This window comes from Salvelinus namaycush, chromosome 23 (genome assembly GCF_016432855.1).
Source record: "Salvelinus namaycush isolate Seneca chromosome 23, SaNama_1.0, whole genome shotgun sequence".
Lineage (NCBI taxonomy): Eukaryota > Metazoa > Chordata > Actinopteri > Salmoniformes > Salmonidae > Salvelinus > Salvelinus namaycush.
In genome coordinates this window covers 38,329,976-38,352,789 of record NC_052329.1, presented here as the reverse complement: position 1 = coordinate 38,352,789, position 22,814 = coordinate 38,329,976, and the positions used below count along the sequence as shown (strand labels likewise).

The 22,814-nt window shown below is 42.7% G+C and overlaps 1 protein-coding gene across 1 annotated transcript in view; it reads left to right on the top strand.

Annotated features, from left to right (window-relative positions):
* Window positions 1-4,997: 4,997 nt before the first annotated feature.
* The window catches only part of arhgap35a (Rho GTPase activating protein 35a), an 87,978-nt gene continuing 70,161 nt past the window's right edge, over window positions 4,998-22,814 (top strand). The window contains exon 1 of the mRNA XM_038961581.1: window positions 4,998-5,657. The gene's annotated coding sequence lies outside the window, so the exon portion shown is untranslated. The remainder of the gene's footprint in view (window positions 5,658-22,814) is intronic.

Genomic DNA, 22,814 nt, shown 5'->3' with positions numbered 1-22,814 from the left:
TATGTCTCATATAATTTTGACCTATTCCATTATCATTGATTTCTGTTGACCCTATTAAACCCGAGGGAAGAAACCATGCTACTTTTACAGTTTTCCATAGTCCAAATGAAACATACATTACAAACTCTCTGAAATCATGCCTTCAACCACAAGGCCTATTTGCAGGGTGTAACATTGGCTATTATACAGGAAGATTGGGGCACAAAAACAACATAACACATGTTGTCTTTCAGAGCCTGTGACTTTCACACCGAAGGCAGGGAATACTCTTTTCTTCCCAACCCCACACCAAGAAGTGACAAAATGGAGGGTCAGCCATTTGTGTTACATCACTTTGGCTGTTTTCTGCAAAGTCAGGGCCCATGAGTTTGTTAACTGGTCTGGTGGGTAGTCGATCCACTGCAGAACATTGTCCAGACAGTTTGGACAGCTCCTCTGTGCCGTGCGTTGGGCCAGGGAGGCCGAAGGGGGGAGGGCGGTTGATTGTCAGGGATTGCACAACTGTGAGGGGGAGGAATGTGCATGCCCCTGGGACCCAGAAATATTTCAGCTGCATAGAGAAAGAGTTGAGATGGGATAGAGAGAGAAAAAGGGGGGAAACCAAGTAGAAAACAGGGCAGTTCTTCTCTCCTTAGACTACTTTGCCGTGTTGTTTTCCAATGGTTTTCCAAGGCTGTTGTGGCTTTCAATGAATAGAAGAGTATGAAGCAGTTCAGAGCATTTCCCAAATGTCATACTTTGGTTAAAAACCAAACAACGTTCAGAAAGGTCTTGGTCAGAGAGATAGGTATAGTTGGGCCAGCTTGTCGCAGTGAGTGGCCAGTAGTAGTTCAGTAGTAGAGGAGAAAATGTAAAACAGGGACAGATTATGAATGAAACTTTGACCCCTGCTAATCTTGCTCTGTGTGATTGAGGTCATGTAAATATTGCTGTGAACTCACTGACTAATATGATTGGACCGCAAGCAGCTTGTTGACACGGAGTGCTGTACTTTCAACTTTGTGTTTAAAAGGAGGATGTTCACCTATCATTAAACATTAATACACAGATCAAGAGTAACTGTTAGAGTATGTGGACTGTTTAGAATTTTTAGCAAAGTAATTATGATAAAATGTTCTGCCAATAAAGAGATAAAGTTATCCAACCCTATTGGATGTTACTTTGTATGGGTGAACTTCCACCCCGAAGAATACATAAGGATCAGTTAGTCACAGCCTGATTCAGACTACATGTTGTACGGTGTGTGGGGGGGTGTTCTCAGACCTCGCGGGGGGCCCCGCAAAACTGCTGTACGCACTGTGTGTGTGTGTGTGTGTGTGTGTGTGTGTGTGTGTGTGTGTGTGTGTGTGTGTGTGTGTGTGTGTGTGTGTGTGTGTGTGTGTGTGTGTGTGTGTGTGTGTGTGTGTGTAACAGGAGGTTGGTGGCATCTTAATTCGTGGTAATGGCTGGAGAGTAATTAGTGGAATGGTATCAAATGAGCCATCCTCCCCTTAGCAGCCTCCACTGTTGTGTGTGTGTGTGAGAGAGAGACAGAGAGAGAGAGAGGGAGATTCAATGCGTGACAAAGTCCCCAAGCCACTAAACATCTGTTTGAGTTGTAGAACAACAATCATATTTAGCTTGCAATACATCATTTCTCTCTCTGTGTAATCTCTATCTTTAACTTTCATGTGTTTGTGGTTTTATATTGTCAAGTCATATCCTCTTGGAGAAGGCAATATCATATAAATCAGGACTATAATCAGGACTACTGAATTCTTCTCAGGTTTAAAGTTATCTCCAACAATTCAATAAACAGCCATATGAGTGATGTGGCATGAGTAAGTCTAGAGGACCGGGAATGAGCTTTGAGATTATTGATTTTCTGGAATGGCTAAAAAAAATAATACTCTCTCTCCCATTCTCCCTGTGTGCTGGATCAGATATATGATTCGTTAATATTGGAAAAGAAGATATGGGAGTGTCGTACATTCATTATTTGTGCACGGAAGTCAGTGAAGCCAGTAAGTTAGGCATTTGTTGCATTTTATATAAAATACATCAAATGCAATACAAGTATGCTATTTATTAGTTTGAAGAGAGAACTGAGTGTATTTGTGTGGTGAAGGCACAACTGACATGACATTGTGAAAATGGTTTCTATCTATAATTGCCAGACATGGATATATCTGTTCTCCTGCAAGAGTTGGGGTCAATTCCAGGAAATGGATTAAAATGCAATGAATTTTTTTTTAAATACTAATTTGCCGGAAGTTTTTTTCTCCAGTTCTTGCAAGTTGCGTCTCATTTCATGTCCTAAATTGACTTTACCTAATTTTTGTATTATTCTACCAATTAAGGGTATGTGCAGTTAAAGGGGCAATCAGCAGTTGAAACAATAACAAATCGTTTTCCCAACCCCTGTTTTGGTCCAAAGCTGATGGATGAGGCTGGAGAAATGTTACCACTCTAAAGTTCATAGACAGAGCTATGGATACAAGAACTGACCATCCATGATATCAAAATCATACACTGAGCATACCCAACATTTGGAACACGTTCCTAATATTGAGTTGCACCCCCCTTTTGCCCTCAGAACAGCCTTAATTTATCAGGGCATGGACTCTATAAGGTGTCAAAAGCGTTCCACGGGGATGCTGGCCCATGTTGACTCCAATGCTTCCCACAGTTGTGTCAAGTTGGCTTGATGTCCTTTGGGTCGTGGACCCTTTTTGATACACATGGGAAACTGTTGAGTGTAAAAAACCCAGAAGTGTTGCAGATCTCAACGCAAACTGGTGTGCCTTTCAAGGAGCGGGACTCTAACCCAGAAGCTTATAAGAAATCCCGCTATGCCCTCCGACGAACCATCAAACAGGCAAAGCGTCAATACAGGATTAAGATCGATTCGTACAACACCAGCTCCGACGCTCGTCGGATGTGGTAGGGCTTGCAAACTATTACAGACTACAAAGGGAATCATAGCCAAGAGCTGCCCAGTGAAACAAGCCTACCAGATGAGCTAAATTACTTCTATGCTCGCTACGAGGCAAGTAACACTGAAACATGCATGAGAGCATCAGCTGTTCCGGACGACTGTGTGATCACGCTCTCCGCAGCCGATGTGAGTAAGACTTTTAAACATGTCAACTTTCACAAGGGCGCAGGGCCAGACGGAATACCAGGACGTGTACTCCGAGCATGCGCTGACCAACTGGCAAGTGTCTTCACTGACATTTTCAACCTCTCCTTTTCTGAGTCTGTAATACCAACATGTTTCAATCCGACCATCATAGTCCCTGTGCATAAGAACACTAAGGTAACATGCCTAAATGACTACCGACGCGTAGCACTCACGTCTGTAGCCATGAAATGCTTTGAAAGGGGCTGGTCATGGCTTACATCAACACCATTGTCCCAGAAACCCTAGACCCACTCCAATTTGCATACCGCCCCAACAGTGATTGTGGACTACAGGAAAAGGAGGACCGAGCACACCCCCATTCTCATCGACGGAGCTGTAGTGGAGCAGGTTGAGAGCGTCAAGTTCCTTGGTGTCCACATCACCAACAAACTAACAAGGTCCAAGCACACCAAGACAGTCATGAAAAGGGCATGACAACACCCATTCCCCCTCAGAAAACTGAAAAGATTTGACATGGGTCCTCAGATCCTCAAAAGGTTCTACAGCTGCACCATCGAGAGCATCCTGACTGGTTGCATCACTGCCTGGCATGGTAACTGCTCGGCCTCCAACTGCAAGGCACTACAGAGGGTAGTGCATACGGCCCAGTACATCACTCGGGCCAAGCTTCCTGCCATCCAGGACTTCTATACCAGGCGGTGTCAGAGGAAGGCCCTAAAAATGAATAAAGACTCCAGCCACCCTAGTCATAGACTGTTCTCTCTGCTACCGCATGGCAAGCGATACCGGAGCGCCAAGTCTAGGTCCAAGAGGCTTCTAAACAGCTTCTACCCCCAAGCCATAAGACACCTGAACATCTAATCAAATGGATACCTAGACTATTTGCATTGCCCCCCCACCCCCCTCTTTTACACTGCTGCTACTCTCTGTTCTATGCATAGTCACTTTAATGACTTTACCTACATGTAGATATTACCTCAATTACCTCGACACCGGTGCCCCCGCACATTGACGCTGTACCGGTACCCCCTGTATTTAGCCTCACTATTGTTATTTTACTGCTGCTCTTTAATAATGTTTTGCTTTTATTTCTTATTCTTATTTTTTTTTAGGTATTTAAAAAAACTAAAAAATATATAAACTACATTGTTGGTTAGTAAGTAAGCATTTCACTGTAAGGTCTACACCTGTTGTATTTGGCACATGTGACAAATAGAATTTGCCTGGCACCTACTACCATACCCCGTTCAAAGGCACTTAAATATGTTCACCCACTGAACGGCACACATACACAATCCAAGTCTCAACTGTCTCAAGGCTTAAACATCCGTCTTTAACCTGCCTACTCCCCTTCATCTACACTGATTGAAGTGGATTTAACAAGTGACATCAATAAGTGATCATAGCTTTCACGTGGATATGTCAAGGAAAGAGCAGGTGTTCTTAATGTTTTGTACGCTCGGTGTAATTTGAACATGTTTTGAGTTAGTGTTTGTTTACAATGACTTTGTTTACAAACATTGTAGTAAAACAAGCTTATATGTTGCGTTCTGATGGGGTATGACAGTTAAACTAAGTTCATGAGGCATGTATAAGCTATATTCTTCAAGAATTCATGGGTGTATCATTAATTTGTGTCCAAACACTGATGTCGCTATTGTAGATTGCCCCTTTAAATCGAAGTGTATAATTAATACAGCAAAATAAAATTAAACGAAGTGTGAGGAATAACATTAACTATTAGGAGAATAAAAGCAATTATGTTATTTAGAAACAGAATGTCCGTGTGTTGTAATTGTGTCCAAGCGCCACTGGGCGAGACTACACTGTGGTAGGCTAACAGCTCTCTCTCTTTATTCTCCGAATAGGACAGAGGAGGAGAGAGGCTGTATTCCGGAGAAGGGCCGGGCCGCCATTATTGGGAAGCTGTAAAAAAAAATACACTTACACACTATCATACATTTGGACAGTCTGGGAAGTGATACTCATAGGAAACACAACATTTAGGGTTGCAATAATTAAATGAGCACTGCGCATCACCTAACACGGCATATTCTGTGTACGCGTATGGGCAGACGTGTATATTGGACACAACAAAGGAAATAACAATTGGTCAAAACAACGTGGTGAACCAAGAGGCAAACACAACGACTCAAGCCGTTCTAACGCCCCCTCTTTCCTAACGCGAACATTCAGCGGACATTCAGCGGGCAAGAAACTGAAGTCCGACTGCATTTTTCGAGATAATTTAGATAATTTAGTTGTGTGCACAGGGAAGAGGAGGAACTCAACATGCAGATGGTACCGAAAACTTAATACGCTACTTGTGAAAATTGAGACTTGATTTCAGGGGAAAGAAATATACCAAGTGTCCAAAAGGGAAATATATAGATTTATGTGACTGTTAGAGGAGTAGAATTTCCTCTCTTTCTTAATTTATATTCTCGAGACGTTGGGAGTGCTGTTTTTGCGAGTTGCGACGGAGGACATTGGAGAGAACGGAGTGAACGAGAGAAGAGGGAGGAATGCTATGGTATGTACCACTTCATTTTGCCAATGTTTTATTTGGCTAAACGGTTTTAAAATGAAAGCAATTTACTTTAACTGATTATGATGGTGTGGCAATGAAAACAATGTCCCGTATAACAGTTATTTCCCAAGGTTAAATAGGTAGTTAGGAGTGAAGTGGGGGTAATAAAAAGTGAATCTCGTTCAGACAAAAAAAAAAGTGCAGCAAACGGGTCTGCAATCTTTCTGTGTGGAATGGGGGTTGTCAGGCCAGGGCCAAGCTCTTCTGTGAGATTTTCCCCTCTTGCACAAAACCAAAAATCTCATTTTAATTCATGTGCCGAAATAAAACGAATGTCATTCTGCAATAGATGGTTGTCAAAGGGTGACTTATCTGTGTCAATTACGTTCCAATTATGTTCCATCGTTTTTCCTTCATTTGTTCACAATTACATGTGAATGGACAGAAGGGAGCATTCATGGACTAAAATGTCTGGATCAATTTGGAAATATAAGGTCCCCGTGCCATGCGTAATAGCCCTATGTAATGGGCAGAAAACGTGTAAATGTTTTTTGACGAATAACAACTCAAATCCTGTCTTTTTGCTGGCTACATTACATCACCCAACGATCTGCTGTCATGTTCCCTCTATTCAAGGATAATTTTGGACTAGTGGTCAGTCAAGGCCCCATGTCATAAGATAGCTCTGGACGCATACCATTCGTTAGTTACTGCGTAATAAGTTATTGGCTAGACTATCCTATAGATATTTCGACATTTTATTTCTATGCCAGTCTTCTTTCAAAGATGAATGCAAATAGGTACATAGTATCCCACTAGTTGGGACAGCTGGAGTGCAAGGTATGTTTTTAATCCGTCAACATGTTTTGACGTTTGTTTCCTACAGAAACTGAACCGTTTCGGGAGGAAGTTTTTATAGTCTTACACATCGAAATGTTATGACCTTTTAAAGAAAAATCTAGGATACAATTCCCAATCCTACGAAGTTGCATGTCTCGATTTCTTGAGTTTCTGTTTTCAGTGAACACGAATTTTGAACTTCAAAATGGAATGTTCATATAGACTGCGCACCATATCGATCATTGTTTCAGTGACGCGAGTTGCAACATTGTGTATCTAAGTGCCTTACAGAAGCAAATGTTGCGTCCAATAATGTAACTACACAAATAGGATGACGTTGCCATTTAATATAAAGGCATTAATTTGTGCTTGCACTCACACGAGAAACGCTTTTGCTGAGATTGCAAGTCCGCATTGTGGCCACTCCTATGTTAGAGTGCATGTGGTATGGTGGAATACGCTATCCAAGATCGCTCAACGTGTAGAGTTCCGTGTATTTGTGACGGTTTCCTCTACTGTTATAAAGGTTCTCTGACATGTTGACGAACAGCCACGGTTTGCTTGCCGTCCCTGTTCTCCACTCTGTCAATTGTCACTGTTGATTTATTGTCTGCCAGTTATCAAGTTCGAGACGGTCTTGTAGCTAGACACACTTCTAGTTTTACGAGTTTTGGTGAATTGTAGGCTATTGGGGCCGATAGATTTTCTGTCGTTTTGTAACCAATCTCTTTGCATTTTAGAGGTATGAGTCAAGTCTGACTGTTTTGTAGTTCTTCAGCCGTGTTTGTTATTAGGGGATTTCATTCGTTTCATTTCAATGAATAGTCAGATGGTTATGTAACATTATACAGGCCTGCGGGTTTGAGGAATTTGGTGACCACGGATAATTGAGTTGAAATGAGTCCACGTTTCTCTGCTAAGGTCACGCAGTCAAAAGTTTATCAAACCATGACGTGTGTTTGGTGAGTTTGCCCATTAGGGAGTTATTTAAAATAAAAAAAAATGCTGATCAGTGGAGGCTGGAGCTGTGGGAGGAGCTATAGGAGGAGGGCTCATTGTAATGACTGGAATTAATTACATGGAATTTATCAAACATATGGACACCACGTTTGACATTGTTCCAATAATTCCATTCCAGCCATTACAATGAGCCCGTCCTCCTGTAGCTCCTCCCACCAGCCTCCTCTACAGCCTACATATTCCTATTCGTACAGCCATTCTATGTCTATTGGAGTACTGTATTAGTCATCTCGTTATTATGCTGCTTCAGATGAATGAGCAAGTATGACAATAACATTATGGAGTTGTTGGTTTGGGTGTCAAGGGCTGGACTTTCCTAACATGACCCACCCCACACACACAGCCTTGGCCTACACTTACACTATATCCTCTCTCCTTCCTAGTGCTTCCAGGCCGTTTGACTAATGAAATAGTAGGCTCCCTTGTCTCTCAGCCCTGCTTCTGCAGATAGTAGGATCTAACTAGACGACCTACCACCCAGGGTCTGTGATATGAAGCGCCTGCTAAGAAAGGAATGCAAGAAGGGTTTGGCCTGCTCTGCTCTGTGCTGGGGGCCCTGAGAGGAGCCAGAGCAGGAATAATAATTGTCATATTTTATTAAAAAAAAATGTTATAGGGCTTTTAATTACAAACAAGAATCTCAGTCTCTTTGAATACAAAAATGGATGGATGGAGGGAGGGAGGAAGATATTGAGCTCTGTGTGGAGAGGAGCAGAGAGGGTGTTTAGGTTTTATTTGAGGGGGATCAGGTTTTATTTGAGGAGGAGAAAGTTACACAAAGGTCAAAAGAGGAAGTACAGTGCCTTCAGGAAATACTTTTCCCACATTTTGTTGTGTTACAGCCTAAATTTATAAGGGATAAAAAAATGTGTCACTGGCTTACACAAAATACCCCATCATGTCAAAGTGGAATTATGAGTCAATAAGGATTCAACCGCTTTGTTATGGCAAGCCTAAATATGTTCAGGAGTAAAAATCTTCTTAACAAGTCACATAATAAGTTGCATGGACTCGCTCTTTGTGCAATAATAGTGTTTAACGTGATACTTGAATGACTACCTCATCTCTGCACCCCACAGAATTATCTTTAAGGTCCTTCAGTCAAGCAGTGAATTTCAAACACATATTCAACCAAAAAGACCAGTGAGGTTTTCCAATGACTCGCAAAAAAGGGCACCTATTGGTGGATGGGTAAAAAATAAAAAGCAGACATTAAATATCCCTTTGAGCATGGTGAAGTTATTAATTACACTTTGGATGGTGTATCAATACACCCAGTCACTACAAAGATTCAGGCGTTCTTTCTAACTCAGTTGCTGGAAAGGAAGGAAACCTCTCAGGGATTTCACCATGATGCCAATGGTAACTTTAAAACAGTTAGAGTTTAATACAGTTGAAGTCGGAAGTTTACATACACTTAGGTTGGAGTCATTAAAACTCGTTTCAACCACTCCACAAATTTCTTGTTGACGAACTATAGTTTTGGCAAGTCGGTTAGGACATCTACTTTGTGCATGAAACAAGTAATTTTTCCAACAATTGTTTACAGACAGATTATTTCACTTATAATTCACTGTATCATAATTCCAGTGGGTCAGAAGTTTACATACACTAAGTTGACTGTGCCTTTAAACAGCTTGGGAAATTCCAGAAAATGATGTTATGGCTTTAGAAGCTTCTGATAGGCTAATTGACATAATTTGAGTCAATTGGAGGTGTACCTGTGGATGTATTTCAAGGCCTACCTTCAAACTCAGTGCCTCTTTGCTTGACATCATGGGAAAATCAAAAGAAATCAGCCAAGACCTCAGAAAAAAAAATTGTAGACCTCCACAAGTCTGGTTCATCCTTGGGATCAATTTCCAAATGCCTGAAGGTACCACGTTCATCTGTACAAACAATAGTATGCAAGTATAAACACCATGGGAACACGCAGCCGTCATACCGTTCAGGGAGGAGACACGTTCTGTCTCCTAGAGATGAACGTACTTTGGTGCGAAAAGTGCAAATCAATCCCAGAACAACAGCAAAGGACATTGTGAAGATGCTGGAGGAAACAGGTACAAAAGTATCTATATCCACGGTAAAACGAGTCCTATATCAACATAACCTGAAAGGCAGCTCAGCAAGGAAGAAGCCACTGCTCCACAACCGCCATTAAAAAAGCCAGACTACGGTTTGCAACTGCACATAGGGACAAAGACGGTACTTTTTGGAGAACTGTCCTCTGATCTGATGAAACAAAAATAGAACTTTGGCCATAATGACCATCGTTGTGTTTGGAGGAAAAAGGGGGAGGCTTGCAAGCCGAAGAACACCATCCCAACCGTGAAGCACGGGGGTGGCAGCATCATGTTGTGGGGGTGCTTTGCTGCAGGAGGGACTGGTGCACTTCACAAAATAGATGGCATCATGAGGTAGGAAAATGATGTGGATATATTGACGCAACATCTCAAGACATCAGGAGGTTAAAGCTTGGTCGCAAATGTGTCTTCCAAATAAACAATGACCCCAAGCATACGTCCAAAGTTGTGGCAAAATGGCTTAAGGACAACAAAGTCAAGGTATTGGAGTGGCCATCACAAAGCCCTGACCTCAATCCTATAGAAAATTTGTGGGCAGAACTGAAAAAGCGTGTGTGAGCAAGGAGGCTTACAAACCTGACTCAGTTAAACCAGCTTTGTCAGGAGGAATGGGCCAAAATTCACCCAACTTATTGTGGGAAGCTTGTGGAAGGCTACCCGCAATGTTTGACCCAAGTTAAACAATTTAAAGGCAATGCTACCAAATACTAATTGAGTGTATGTAAACTTTTGACCCACTGGGAATGTGATGAAATAAATAAAAGCTGAAATAAATAATTCTCTACTATTATTCTGACATTTCACATTCTTAAAATAAAGTGGTGATCCTAACTGACCTAAGACAGGGACTTTTTACTAGGATTAAATCTCAGGAATTGTGAAAAACGGAGTTTAAATGTATTTGTCTAAGGTGTATGTAAACTTCCGACTTCAACTGTAGCTGTGATAGGAGAACACTGAGTATGGATCAACAATATTGTAGTTACTCCACAATACTAACCTAATTGATAGTGATAAGCCTGTACAGAATAAACATGCATCCAGTTTGCAACAAGGCACTAAAAATGTGGCAAAGGAATTCACTTTTTTTGTCCTGAATACAAAGTGTTATGTTTGGGGCAAATCCAATACAACACTTACATTTTTTTTATTTCACCTTTATTTAACTAGGCAAGTCAGTTAAGAACAAATTCTTATTTACAATGACGGACTACCCCAGCCAAACCCGGACAACGCTGGGCCAATTGTGGGACTCCCAATCACGGCCAGTTGTTACAGTTGTTATACAGCATGGAATCAAACCAGGGTCTGTAGTGATGCCTCTAGCAATGAGATGCAGTGCCTTAGACCACTGCGCCACTCGGGAGCCCTTACTGAGTACCACTCGCCATATTTTCAAGCATAGTGGTGGCTGCGTCATGTTATGAGTATGCTTGTCATCGGCAAGGACTAGGGAGTTTTTTAGGATTAAAAATGAACAGAATAGAGCTGAGCACAGGTAAAATCCTAGAGGGAAACAGTTTAGACTTAAATCTACATGAACATCTATGGCAAGACTTGAAAATGGTTGTCTAGCAATGATGGTTGTCTAGCAACCAATTTGACAGAGCTTGAAGATTTTTTTAAAAGAATAATGGGTAAGTGTTTTACAATCCAGGTGTGCAAAGCTCTTAGAGACTGACCCAAAAAGACACAGCCGTAATCGCTGCCAACGGTAATTCTGACATGTATTGACTCAGGGGTGGGAATACTTAATACATTTGCTAAAATTTCTAAAAACATGTTTTCACTTTTGTCATTATTGAGGGTGTTTTGTGTAGATGGGTGAGAAAAAGCTGAGGTGTATGAATACTTTCTGAAGGCACTGTAGCAGTCTCTCCATACCGGATCATTGGTTATGCCGGAGATGTATGTGTAGATTTCGCTTTCTCTTGAAGCAAATACAATAACCTGTTCCAGATAGAGTAAAGGTGGACGTGTAGAATCATTTTCTGGTATGTTGGTCTATGATTGTCTGCTATATGGGAAAATAAATGACTGAATATTTCTTTGATCTCAATCAAGTTCATAGAAAATACTTTTCTCAATGGACACTGCACAAACCCATGCATCATGGAGCGGCTATATGTTACTACTCTAAACACTTTACCAGTATTTAAATTCTACAAAATCCGTATAATAAAACTTTTTATTTTGTATTTTACCCGCTTTTTCTCGTCAATTTCTGATCTTGTCTCATCACTGCAACTCCCCAACGGGCTCGGGAAAGGCAAAGGTGGAGTCATGCGTCCTTCGAAACATGACCCACCTATCCACGCTCCTTAACACCCGCCCGCTTAACCTGGATTGGGAGTCCCTACTCGACTGGCGACCGGGGTCAGCCCACAGGCACCTGGCCCACCACAAGGAGTCGCTGGAGTACGATGAGTCATGTAAAGCCCCACTGGCCAAATCCTCCCCTAACCCGGACGATACTAGGCCAATTGTGCGCCACTCGGGAGGCCCCTACATTCTACATTTTATCCATTTATCGATCAACTCTTCTCAGTAAGGGTCACAAGCTTTATTACTCCGGTAAATTCAACGGCACTCTTTTTGTTAGTTGCTCTTCCACTGAACCGATCACAAACCCACTTTTGGTTTGTCGCTCAGCTAGCCTGCCTCTCCGCTCCCAGGTAATGTATTAGCAGTCAGGACCTCCTGGTCTCAGCCTGATTGGGCCCTTTGCAGCGCAGTCACACCTCACCAGGAAGCCTCATCCCTCACTAATAGCTGTGCCATTTGCTCGAGCAGCAGGCCCACCGCTCCGCTGTACCCGCTCACCCTTGCCCCTCCCTGGGCCACAGGTTGTGCCGCGAGTCCCTGGTCTGCCGCCTCATCCACACACAGCGGAGGGCCCAGGCCATGTCATAGACACCAAGTCCGGGACATACTGATTTGGGTCGATACAGGGATTTTTGGGGGGATTTTTTTTATGCGAGACCTCACACGTTTCAGGGGAGAGGAGCATCAGAGGTCTTCAACTTCTCTAGGAGCAAGAGCACCACTCCACCTCTCATCATCGCCCTGTTTATTAGTAGGTCCTGACCCTCACAATACACCTGTAATAGATTCAGGAGACTAATGACCATTAAGGCCTATACTATAAATGATGTAAATAACGAGGTCCACTAGTTCTGAAACATCATTTCCCCATCTACTAGCCCCCACAGCCATGCACATCCAGTCCTGTTGGTTCTAACAATGACCAATCAATGGGGTCTAACATCTATTGCCCAGCCTTCGGTATAGACTAACATTAATTAGCTGAATTGTGGGCTGAACACTATCAGCAGAATCAATGCACACACTTAATGTATTGTAAAACCCTTAACTCTATCCAACAGTAGCCGTGCGACATCTCACTAAGTGATGATGAGGACACAGACTCTCGTTCTTCAAACCACTTTGCTACTGAATGAAATAGTAGATTTTCACCTGTTCATTCACAGATCTCACATTGTTGCCAGCCAGCCACAGAGCGGGAGCTGTTAAATCGGCCCCGTGTCTTACTAGGAAAAGTGATGTTGAAAAGTTTGATTGAAAGTGGGAGCCTGTGTTTGATAGAGAAAGGAGCTAATTATAGGCAGCAGCTTTAGAATTTGTTGGCCAGATTACAGTGGCTCGCTTCTGAATGACTGCCTTGTTTGAGACCCGAGTATTGAGATGTTGTTTCCCCCCCCCCTCCATCGTTGCCGATTCATGGATGACGATAGCTTGTTACAAAGGTTCTCCAGGTTCTTGTGCTGGTCCACAGTCAGTTTGATCTCTGTCTTTGAGTGGTCAAGGCCAGAGTTGCGGGAGGAAAAACAGATCACATTGCAGCATAGAGGACAATATCTCCTCAGGGTTTTATGGGGTTGAGCAGTAATTAGTCCTGTCCTGCAGAAGCCTATATACCCAATGTTTCCTAGAAATCTTTCTGTCCACCCATAAGTGTGTAACACATTTCAGAGGACATCAATCAATAATAAAGGGTATGCAAGGTCTCTTATCGATCACAAATCCCCATCCCTCCCTGAATTGCAAAGATGGTATATGCCCACATTACAAATACTGCGAATGGAGCATGCCAGTGAAAGGTATGGGTGAGCTCTTGTGTGAATGAGGGTTATCAGCCTTTGTGAGGGCAGTTTGAATTGCCCGCCATGTCCTGGGTGACAAAAGGGGGCCATGATGTTTGGATGAATGGTGACCATGGAGATGAAGGCCCAGGATGTGGGCCACTGTTCGCTGCAGTGCTCCTCGAGACAAGATACAATTGGAGCAGAGGGAGAAAGGGGAATGAAGGCGATTAGAAACGAGAGCAAGAGAAAAAAGGACGGATGAAACAAGAGAGGGAAGGAGCGAGAGAAGAATGCAGGATTTAATAAAGGAAAAATATCAAGAAAGAGGGTGTTCGAAAGGAGTAACAAGAAGGAATGAGATGGTGAGCGAGGGGGGAAAAAAGTGACTGACAGAGAGAGAAATGCACATTTAGTGAGCTGTTCCAATGATGTAAGGCACAGTTGGCCTTTCAGGCTGTGTTCCTGGTATGTGTCCTCAGTTCTGTGCTAAGGGATCAGCAATCAATGGCAACTGTCAGTAACCCTGCTGTCTGGCTATTTGCCACAGGGGATTACTAAGCAACATTCAGCTGAGGCTATGAGTAATGCTGGCGAATAAGATGAGGGCTCTGAACTTTAATGGGCAGGATCAGCGATGTAGACATCCAATGGGAGTTCTCTAACGTCCTCTTTTCTGAAGCATTTTTTGGCCTACAGCAGTGAATGATTGACAGCGAATGCAACCTAAAGTAAATCTCGGCGTAAATCAGTACAGTTCCAGTATATCTTATTGGGGCTCTCAGGAGCCTCCGTCTGTGGTTGTGAGCGACTGAGTGAGTCAGCTGTTTTATCAGGGGCACTTTGTTTCTGAGAGGATAGAGACCCACAGAAGCACAGTGGAGTGCGAGATCATGGGAAGAGCTCCCAGCCAGAGGAACTCTCATGCTTTCCACCCACACAGAGTTAGCAGGCTAACCCGGAGCACTTCTGTGCGTTTGATTGTGTCTGTGTGTTCACACGTGTGTGTGTGTGTCTACCTACCTGCGTGCGCATAAATGCATCTTTCTGCATGTAGCCAATGTGTCAATTTTTTTCTATAAGATGGTACTTTGCTTTGCAAAGGTGTGTGTGTGTTTGAAGATACAGACCCCTGCAGTGTTGTTTTACCCCTCTTTCATTTCTCCAGTCCTCTCCATCCATTTCCTGTGTGAGAGTCTGTCATGTTGTTGTTTGACTCTCACTGGAGATTCTCCGCAACGGAGCCCCTGGGTTTCCTCCAGGAAGCCCACCTAAGGGGGCGAGGAGAGGAGGGTAGGATGAGGGGGAGTCAACAGCAGAGGGTAGGGACCTAATTGAGGAGGTGAGGATAGTTGCTCTCTCCTCTCCTTTTATCTGCAATGGGCTAAATACAGTCTTTCCCCTAGGATTTTTTTCAGCCGCGGTGGCAAAGTTAGGGTGGGGGGGGATTTGGAGAGGCGCTGAAGTGGGCGTGGCCAATGGCGCTGTTTCTAACCAAAATTTCAGAGGCCCTCCCCTTGACCGCAGAGACAGAATATTTCTGTTTTAAAACAAATTTCCTGCTATTCTACACATCAATTTGCAATGGGGCGTGAACAATTCAGTTTTATAGTTAGTTTCCTGCAATTCTACACATTTTGTCATGGGGCCGAGAGAAAACAGTTCAGTTTCATAGCTCATTTCCTGCAATTCCACACATTTTGCCATAGCATAAGAGGACAGCATAAGCCATCTGAATGACTCAAACATGATAACAAAATCAATGTGAGCCCCACGCCACGACATTTTTTGAATTTGTGATTCTCCCTGACGGTCTAGTTTTTTTTATTTTGGTGATTGTTACTTCCTAAAGATGATCTTATTTAAAAACGACATTTCTCCAATATCGTTTCCACATACTTTATATCTGGTGAGTTGTTTTTAGGTTTACACTGAAAACATTTGACCATCCCACCGCGACTAAATGAATATAGGGAAAACACTGGAATGGGGCCTTCATTTCCCAGATTTGGGACCGTTCCCCTGGTGACTGTACTATGTGCTTTCTGAAATTGGGGACACTTCTAGAACATGACCTTTACTGATGTTTAGTTTGTATTACCTGTACCCGGCATCTGTGGGAATCCAGGTTCTCCTATGTACTGTCTTTGTTCTATCTGTCTGGTACAACCCTACACCTGCAGCACGGAGAGCGAGCGAGAACTGTTTCACTTCCACCATATTCTAATTAAAGATGAAAGGTTTAATCACAGACTGATAAGCTGCCGGGAGAGGAGGGAAAGAGCCCACAGACAACTAGAGGCCTTAAACAGACACTCTTCTGACCTTAGCGCTTTCTTTCCATATCTCTCCCCCCATTTGTTTCCCTCCCTCCATCACTCCCCATCTTCTCAGATAATCGTTGCGCTACATTAGTGTCAGCAGTGGTTCAGGACAGTGGAAGGGCACCACCTTGTCACAAGGCGTTAGTGTGGGATGCCATTTTGGGGAGTTCTCGTGACCGGTATGTTGCCCTTTACCAACTCTCCATTGGCCCAGGCAGACGAGGAGGAACGGGGCACACACAGGTTTCCTATCACACAGAGCGTGCAATCGTGTTTTATGTCTAAGGTAATTTCCACGTTAAAGGACACATGAGCACCAACATGCGACGTTTATAGGAACATGTCAAATTTGGTGTCAAATGAAAGCGGAGTCAATCTTTTTGGGGAAATGAAGGCATAGATACATTTTCCATCCCAAAAATGTGGAATAAGCAAAGGCTTTGATTTCTGGTCACACAGAAGGAAAAGGGGTCTTTCAAAAAAAACATCAACTAGAAAAAGACTTCATGTATTAGAAATACATCAAAACAATGTTGAAGTAAAGGACCCTGCCAACTAATGTCAACATGAATATTTAATTTTGCAGAAATTATTTTCCTTCTGGAAGTTTTAAGAAACATTGCCTAGTTTAAGACATATTGTCATAACGTTAGCTTGTTAACTGAGCAAGGCAGTCACACACACTTCATATGAAACGGATGGGCTGGTAAGTGCAGCACAAGGCACACGACTGTTAATCAAAGGCCGTACATGTGGAGATGGGTAGAAACTGCTTCTCGAATAGAAACCCCGATCACACTTGGTGACGTCATGGCGACGTTGGCTAGCTAAACTCATGAGCAGAAATATGTCATTGGGTCTACCGGTCGTCTCGCGCCGAACTGAGCACGTGCTGGCCGTCAAATTGAATGTCGTTTTTAACTAATGAAAAGGGTGTCTGCTTATCACTTTCACGAGGTTGGAGTCATAACATGTTCAACTACTTAAGATATTGGCTCGACTCTAGATTGTGCCTTTAGATTTCGAGAAAATGAACAGCTAAGGAAGAATCTTTCACATCTCTCATTGACTTCCCAAATCCCGGCCTGGTCTGTTTCTCAATTGTTCCCGGAAGTCTCGCAGTGTTGCGCTTCTGGGTTTAGAAACTCTGTGACTTAGCTAGCTTGGTAAAGCATTAATTATCTAGCAAGATGATGAACAAATACTTAAATTCACTCAGTTTACAGGCAGCTGCTTCATAATTTTTTAAAATCCATTGTGATTTAATTATAATGTTTCTAGCTATGCTATTTATTTAGTTGTGACCATCTGGCTATTATCAACAAGGACTTGGTACAAATTCTAGATAGCTATCATTAGCATAGCCCTATGTGGCAGTGTGGAAATGACCTCAAATGAGTGCAGGAAATGCAGAAATTTATGAATGCTGAAAATTATTTTTGGTTGAATTGAACAGTTTTAACAGAGTAGAGAAAGACCCATTTGAAATCACTTCAAATGTGTCACATGATATTGACGCTGGAGAGACGAAGCAGGTACGGGGAGTATAACATTTAATAAAGACGGACATGGAACGAGACAGGAACAGCGTCAGCAAACAAATACCAAAGACAAAAACAATACAATGCAGCAGCGGGGAACAGAGCTTGGGAACTGACAAATATAGGCGGGAAATTAAGTCCAGGTGAGTCCAATAACGCTGATGTGCATGACGATGGAAGGCAGGTGTGTGTGATGGATGGCAGGAGTGCGTGATGCAGGGCAACCTGGCGCCCTCAAGCGCCAGGGGGAGGGAAGAGCGGGAGCAGACGTGACACAAATTAATGTGTTGCCACCCTAGGGTCACGCACTACTCATAAAGCAAATTTAGAACTTGTATTATTAAAAAATATAAAATACCATCATACCGTCCAAATACATTTTTTAAATTCTCTGATATGATATTTTGGCCATATCGCCCAGCCCTTCATTTCTTTCCCTCAATTTAGCTATAGTGTTTTTACTGATAACAATTTTGTTTATGAATTAAGTGATTCAAATGCATTACTCTATTACCAAATCGGTAACAGAGTGACGGAAAATCATTAACAGAATGACAGCAATTGAATTAGCCACAATGGCAAATCATAATAGAAGAATAATCTCAGTGCGTAAAATAGAAAAAATAGTTTTAAAAAACAAAACATATCTTACCATATCATGAAAGAAACAAAGTCTAGGAGGGAACAGTACATTGTTTGCTGCCTCCAGCCTTTCAGGGGATGAACTGTTTCAGTTTCACTGACCCAATATTTGAGGACAAAACATACGGAAAGGGCAGTAATTGGGAATCTCTACACAATCAATCTAGCTAGCTATGCAGTCCCGTTACGTGGCTTAAGCTAGCTTATCTATTTATGCAGGCCTACTTACTTAGCTATCAAGCCATATAGGCTGTCATTGTGAAATACGAATTTGTTCTTGACTGACTTGCCTAGTTAAATAAAGGTTAAATAAAAATAAAATATAGCTAGCTCGCCAAGTCCTTTAGCTAGCTAGAACCTAAACGGACACGGAGCCTTGAACTGTAGCTAGCTAGCTGCTGGAAGGATGTCATGTTATCGCCTGGACAAGTGGGTGGGTAGCAGACCTTTCCCCCAACGTTTTATTTTCAGCTTTGGTGGCTACTGCTATTGGGATTAGCTACCAAGAAATGTGACTCCCTAAACTACCCATTTAATCAATCTTGAACGACTGTAAGCATATCTCTTAGTTGTCAATCAAAATGTATTTGGCATCGATCAACTGAGCAGGCAGGCAAGCTGTAAATCCCACTTAATTGTGGGTTATTATGGGATTGGGGGCAGGCTGCAGGAGGCCGAGCAGGCTACTACTCCCCATTGTATTCACTGTGTAATTTTGACCGTCAACTACGGGCTGAAAAAGTTAAGGGGGTTAATCTACCATCCCCTGTGCAACATTTTTGCTCATCTGGCTGAGGCTAACATCATCCTTGTTGTTGTGCAAAGGCGACTGAGTGAGAGAGAGCCTACCTTGTGGTTGTTTGACCAATAGGACTGTACATTTCCCAGAAGTAAGACTCCCATGGTATTTTATATATTCGCAAAGAAATATTCAGGTTTTTTCTTGTGACTTTTGCTACTGCTTTCTAAACAAAGTCACGCTGTTCTGCTGCCTGTAAACAGTCCAGTGCAGTGCGACAGTAATTGCAAAGTGAATGGCACATGCCTGTACGGCATGGCCTATTTGCATGATAGGCCTACTCTAGCTGTGATTGGTTATGGCGCACCAGTCTGTATGAGTCCTGACCTGGACAACACTGCAGTGTCTTAATTGCCCAAACACACAGCAGGTTCCCTATTCATATTACTGCAGAATTTTCACAAATACCCGACTCAGCGTAATTTCAAAACATTCCCATGAATGTATGAAAACATGAAAAATAGCGTATCTACAGTGCATTTGGAAAGTATTCAGACCCCTTGACTTTTTCCACATTTTGGTACGTTACAGCCTTATTCTAAAATGGATTAAATAGTTTTCCCCCTCAATCTACACACAATATCCCATAATGACAAAGCAAAAAGTTTTTTTGACATTTTTGTAAATGTATTAAAAACAAAACATTTATAATATCACATTTACATAAGTATTCAGACCCTTTACTCAGTACTTTGTTGAAGCACCTTTGGCAATGATTACAGCCTCGAGTCTTCTTGGGTATGACGCTACAAGCTTGGCACAACTGTATTTGGAGAGTTTCTCCCATTGTTCTCTGCAGATCCTCTCAAGCTCTGTGAAGGATGGATGTGGATCACTGGACAACTATTTTCAGGTCTCCAGAGATGTTTGATCGGGTTCAAGTCTGGACTCTGGCTGGACCACTCAAGGACATTGAGACTTGTTCCGAAGCCACTCCTGCGTTGTCTTGGCTCTGTGCTTAGTGTCATTGTACTGTTGGTAGGTGAGTCTGAGGTCCTGAGCGCTCTGGAGCAGAATTTCATTAAGTTTCATCTCAGGACATTTCTCCGTTCATCTTTCCCTCAATCCTGACTAGTCTCCCAGTCCCTGCCGCTGAAAAACATCCCCACAACATAATGCTTCCACCACTATGACAGACACTGTCCCCCATTGTGCGGCGGTCCTTGGGGCATGAGGCAGTTTGGACGTAGGGTGCGTGTAGTAGTCACAAACCACAGTTGCAGTAGAGCATAGTACAGTAGAGTACATTAAAGAAAAGTGGAGAATAGTTCAGTAGAGTACAGAAGAGTAGAGCGCACGAGTACAGTATAATGTAATAAACGCTATTGTACTGTACTGTACTTTTCTTTACTGTAATGTACTATGCTCTACTGTACTGCACTCTACTCCTGTACTGTACTCTATTGTGCTGTACTGTGATTCCCAAACTTGTGAAACATAGACTATGATTGGTACAGATTTGGTCCGGTCTGGACCAAGCAAATTTGGTCTTGTTTGGGTTGGAGGTCATTAGAATTAAAGCCAGCGTGTAGAATTATATTTTTTATACCTTTTGTGTACCTATTCAGGATACATCATTATGAAAGAATGACATTCATACACTAAACAAAAATATAAATGTGCAACAATTTCTGAGAATTTACTGAGTCACAGTTTATATAAGGAAATCAGTCTATTGAAATAAATCAATTAGGCACTAATCTATGGATTTCACATGACTGGGAATTTCACATGACTGGGAATATATATAAGGTAACAGATACCTTAAAAAAAGGTAGGGGCGTGAATCAGAAAACCAGTCAGTATCTGGTGTCACCACCGTTTGCCTCATGCAGCGCGACATCTCCTTCACATAGAGTTGATCAGGCTGTTGATTGTGGCCTGCGGAATGTTGTCCCACTCCTCTTCAATGGATGTGCGAAGTTGCTGGATATTGGCGGAAACTGGAACACGCTGTCGATCCAGAGCATCCCAAACATGCACAATGGGTGATATGTCTGGTGAGTATGCAGGCCATGGAAGAACTGGGACATTTTCAGCTCCCAGGAATTGTGTACAGATCCTTGTGACATGGGGCTGGGAGGCAGATGAAGGACACGACAATGGGCCTCAGGATCTCGTCACGGTATCTCTGTGCATTCAAATTGCCATCGAAAAAATGCAATTGTGTTAATTTTCTGTAGCTTATGCCTGCCCATACCACAACCCCACCGCCACCCTGGGGCACTCTGTTCACGAAGTTGACATAAGCAAACCGCTCGCCCACACGACTCCATACACGCTGTCTGCCATCTGCCTGGTACAGTTGACACCAGGATGCATCCGTGAAGAGGGCACTTCTCCAGCCTGCCAGTGTTGTCTGGCAACCGCTCTGGTGGACATTCCTGCAGTCAGCATGCCAATTGCATGCTCCCTGTCAGGTGGATTAGTTGTCTTTGCAAAGGAGAAATGCTCACTAACAGTGATGTTAACACATTTGTGGGAGAAATAAGCTTTTTGTGGATATGGGACATTTCTGGGATCTTTTATTTCAGTTCATGAAACGTGCGACCAACAGTTGACATGTTGTGTTTATATTTTTGTTCAGTGTAATTATGTATTTCTGTATAGTACAGATCAAGGACCCATGATGGCATTCTGTTACCTTCATTCTGTTGCTGGTGTTGATCCACTTCCCTACCTGTAGTTCAAAAACCAGAAGAGGCTATTTCAAACTCAAGGTGTCATTATACAGTTGAAGTCGGAAGTTTACATACACCTTGGACAAATACATTTCAACTCAGTTTTTCACAATTCCTGACATTTAATCCTAGTAAAAAGTCTCTGTCTTAGGTCAGTTAGGATCACCACTTTATTTTAAGAATGTGAAATGTCAGAATAATAGTAGAGAGAATGATTTATTTCAGCTTTTATTTCTTTCATCACATTCCCAGTGGGTCAGAAATTTACATACACTCAATTAGTATTTGGTAGCGTTGCCTTTAAATTGTTTAACTTGGGTCAAACGTTTCCGGTAGCCTTCCTCAAGCTTCCCACAATAAGTTGGGTGAATTTTGGCCCATTCCTCCTGACAGAGCTGGTGTAACTGAGTCAGGTTTGTAGGCCTCCTTGATCGCACACGCTTTTTCAGTTCTGCCCACACATTTTCTATAGGATTGAGGTCAGGGCTTTGTGATGGCCACTCCAATACCTTGACTTTGTTGTCCTTAAGCCATTTTGCCACAACTTTGGAAGTATGCTTGGGGTCATTGTCCATTTGGAAGACCCATTTGCGACCAAGCTTTAAGTTCCTGACTGATGTCTTGAGATGTTGCTTCAATATATCCACATAATTTTCCTTCCTCGTGATGCCATCTAATTTGTAAAGTGCACCAGTCCCTCCTGCAGCAAAGCTCCCCCACAACATGATGCTGCCACCCCCGTGCTTCACGTTTGGGATGGTGTTCTTCGCCTTGCAAACATCCCCCTTTTTCCTCCAAACATAACGATGGTCATTATGGCCAAACAGTTCTATTTTTGTTTCATCAGACCAGAGGACATTTCTCCAAAAAGTATGATCTTTGTCCCTATGTGCAGTTGCAAACTGTAGTCTGGCTTTTTTTAATGGCGGTTTTGGAGCAGTGGCTTCTTCCTTGCTGAGCGGCCTTTCAGGTTATGTCGATACAGGACTCGTTTTACTGTGGATATAGATACTTTTGTACCTGTTTCCTCCAGCATCTTCACAATGTCCTTTGCTGTTGATCTGGGATTGATTTGCACTTATCGCACCAAAGTATGTTCATCTCTAGGAGACAGAACGCGTCTCCT